The sequence below is a fragment of the Triturus cristatus genome, chromosome 2_1 (genome assembly GCF_964204655.1).
Source record: "Triturus cristatus chromosome 2_1, aTriCri1.1, whole genome shotgun sequence".
In the NCBI taxonomy this organism is placed as follows: domain Eukaryota; kingdom Metazoa; phylum Chordata; class Amphibia; order Caudata; family Salamandridae; genus Triturus; species Triturus cristatus.
Window position 1 is genome coordinate 1,173,958,756 of NC_140581.1, and position 3,820 is coordinate 1,173,962,575.

At 53.2% G+C, this 3,820-nt stretch overlaps 1 pseudogene; it reads left to right on the top strand.

Annotated features, from left to right (window-relative positions):
* The first annotated feature begins 598 nt into the window (after positions 1–598).
* On the top strand, positions 599–1,691 carry LOC146866549 (18S ribosomal RNA; annotated as a pseudogene).
* Positions 1,692–3,820: the final 2,129 nt, after the last annotated feature.

Genomic DNA, 3,820 nt, shown 5'->3' on the forward strand with positions numbered 1-3,820 from the left:
ACCTTGTGTGCATGGATTACAAGAAAGGGAGGTAATTTGACCCTCTCCCTAGTAATCCAGAGGAAGTCAGACCTCCGTGAGGTCCAGCGATTGTCAGACAGGGGAAGGCAGCACCTGGGCCTGCCTGCCGGAGCCCCCAGGGGCCCAAGTTTGCTCCTGCCTCTCGGCCCTTTCCCTTTCCTTTGAGCCTGCTCACATCCCTGCCATCTCCCGGGGCGAAGCCGGCATCCCCCCTGCGCAGGGCGGCCTGCCAGGGGATGCCTTGGCCGTACTTAGATTGATTGGGCACTCTCGGTCCGCCTCACCGCCCAGCACATTTCCACAGCATCTCGGAACCATTGTTCCGAGGGGTGTAGCCACCGCCAGGCACCCCTGCGTCTCGCTCAGGCTGCGCCTCAGCCTGCCTCTCTCTTCCGGAGGAGACGGCTGGGCCTGCCGGTGACCATGCGACCACACCCCTCTACCCCTCCAGCGAGCCCTCCTTCCCAGGCGGGTGGGCTCCTTTGCCCAGCAGGCTCCCGAGAGGGAGGGGTGCGCGTAGGTTGTCCGGTCGGGGAGATGGGGTGGGTTCGGGGGGTCCATCAGCAGGTGCGGCTACCTGGTTGATCCTGTCAGTAGCATATGCTTGTCTCAAAGATTAAGCCATGCACGTGTAGGTACACACAGCCGGTACAGTGAAGCTGTGAATGGCTCATTAAATCAGTTATGGTTCCTTTGATTGCTCCATCTGTTACTTGAATAACTGTGGTAATTCTAGAGCTAGTACATACCGACGAGTGCTGACCTCCCGGGATGCCTGCATTTATCAGACCAAGACCAATCCGGGCTCGCCTTGCCACTTGGGTCACTCTAGATAACCTCGGGTCGATCGCACGTCCCTGTGACGGCTATGATACATTCGGATGTCTGCCCTATCAACTTTCGATGGTACTTACTGTGCCTACCATGGTGACCACGGGTAAGGGGGAATCAGGGTTCGATTCCGGAGAGGGAGCCTGAGAAACATCCACCACATCCAAGGAAGACAGCAGGCGCGCAAATTACCTCCCCGAGTCGGCAGTGGGTAGTGACGAAAAAAAACAATACAGGACTCTTTCGAGGCCCTGTAATTGGAATGAGTACACTTTAAATCCTTTAACGAGGATCAATTCGGTAATTCCAGCTTCAATAGCGCATATTAAAGTTGCTGCAGTTAAAAAGCTCTTAGTTGGATCTTGGGATCGAGTTGGTGGTCCGCCGCAAAGAGAGCTACCGCCTGTCCCAGCCCCTGCCTCTCGGCACCCCCTTGATGCTCTTGACTGAGTGTTCAAAGCAACGCTTCGGACCCCCAGGACACTCAGATTTTTTTCAAATAAAGCCGGTCACCTGAATACTTCGGTTCTATTATTCCTAGCTGGAGTCCTATTCCATTTTGTTGGTTTTCGGAACTGGGTCCATGATTAAGAGGGATGGCCGGGGGCATTCGTATTGCACCGGTCCAAGAATTTCACCTCTAGCGGCACAAGACGAACCAAAGCGAAAGCATTTGCCAAGAATGTTTTGTTCTTGATTAATGAAAAGTCGGAGGTTCGAAGACTATCCGATACCGTCGTAGTTTCGACCATAAATGATGCCGACTAGTGATCCGGTGGCGTTATTCCAATGACCCGCTGAGCATCTTCCGGGAAACCAAAGTCTTTGCAACCATTCTCCCCCCCGGAACCCAAAGCTGAAACTTAAAGGAATTGACGGAAGGGCAACACCAGAAGTGGAGCCTGCTGCTTAATTTGACTCAATACGGGAATCCTCACCTGGCCCGGACACGGAAAGGATTGACAGATTGATAGCTCTTTCTCGATTCTGTGGGTGGTGGTGCATGGCCGTTCTTAGTTGGTGGAGCGATTTGTCTGGTTAATTCAATAATGAACAAGACTCCTCTATGCTAACTAGTTAAGCGACCCCCCAGCTGGCGGCGTCCAACTTCTTAGAGGGACAAGTGACGTATGTATGTATGTATAGGTATACTTGTATAGCGCATTGACTAAGCGCCAGGATGCCCGTTGGGTGACAGACTTGTAATGGAACCACCTGCACGATGTTATCTCTTCCCAAGAGTGGCGTAAATCGTATAGTGGTTGATGTGTTTTCAAAGCTTTCTTAAAAGAAGGAAGATCTCCCACACTCCTCAAAGCCAGCGGTAAAGAGTTCCACAGAGTTGCTGCTGAGAACCTGAAAGGCCGGCCTCCCAACCGAGTCCTCAGGATTTTAGGGACTACCACCAAGCAGGCTGTGGCAGAGCGGAGAGATCTAGACGGAGTGTACCACGAGAACATGTTCTGCAAAGGGATGGGACCTTGTTCATGAAGGGCCCTAAAAATTATGCAGAGGGCTTTAAATTCGATCCGCTGAGGGACTGGCAGCCAGTGGAGGTCCCTGAGCCCAATGGTAGAGGAATCAGCACGCCGGCGTGACTGCAGCGCGTGCAGAATCTTGCTGCTAACTGGCCCTAATTTTCCCACCAGAGTCACTGGGGCTCCCAGAAGTAGTGCGTTACAGTAGTCAAGTCTACTTAAGATGGTACTCCGCACTACCTCTGGTCTAGCCTGTGCTGGGAGCAGTGGTAGGATCTTCCTCAGCGTGCGAAGCAAAGCCATGCACGTTGCCACTGTTTTGTTAACGGATACATCCAATTGAAGATTGGAGCCGAAAAATACTCCCAAATTCCGCACACAGTCTGCCGGTGCACTAGTGCCCTGGAAGGAAGGGGGCCAAAAGTCACCCGGAAGAGGCCTGGGGGTACAGTCTATTGAACAATGTAAAACCTCCGTTTTGGAACTTGAATTGTAGAGAGTTGTGGCATAACCAATCTACCGTAGAGGTCATGCAGCGGTGGAAGACTTCTTGTTTGAGGGTAAGAAGGCGGTGTCACAAGAAGATAAGTTGGGTGTCGTCCGTATAGTTGGTGACTGCGATGCCAAAATATTTTATCAGCTTGATCAGGGGGCGGAGGTAAAGATAGAAGGGTTGGGCAGGGCGTGCCTCAGGGGTCAGCCATCAGTCCTATCCTTTTCAGATGGTAGATTTGAACGGTGGCAGGGCCACTACCTGGTGACTGTTATCCAGATAAGACACCAGCCAATCCAGTCACCCCCACTTCCTCCAACCTCCTGATCAAGATCGTGTGGCTGACCGCGTCGAACGCGGCCGACATGGACGGGCAGCCTTTTTAGTGCTGCTCGACTTGGTCGGCATGCGTCCTGAGGTCATCTAGCACAGTCACCAGTGCTGACTCTGGATTTAGACCAGCCCATGGGACAAATTGGGCCACATCCAGGCATGCATTGGTCTCCAGATAGCTGGAAAGATGTTTTGTAGCCCATTTCTCCAAGATTTTGATTGGATCCTTCTTGCCCTGCCAATTACAGGCCCATTTCCCTTCTCCCTCTTCCAAAGTTTCCTTCTTAAGAAGTGGAGACACGGGGGAGGAGCCAAGATGGCGACCGGGACGGCAGCGTAGGCTCCCGGCTCCGCGACCCTCCGCATCCCGCACAGATAGCGCAGGCTAAGGATCTAATGCAGGATATGTGCCCGTGTTGGTGAATGAGAGCGGCAACCGATCGTGTGACTCTGATATTTCTCCGGCGATACCGCCGCCAGAAACTTCGATTTGAAGCTTGCGGCCTGTGCAACCCTGGAACCGGGACCTCGAGTGGATAACATGGCCGGGCGGCAGTTCAACAACAGCGGCCTTTGGTGACTGGGTGGAGTCGGACTAACCGGAGCGGTGCGATTATCGGCCTACATTTCGCCGTGGTCGTTCCTACCACTAAGCGTAGCGGAA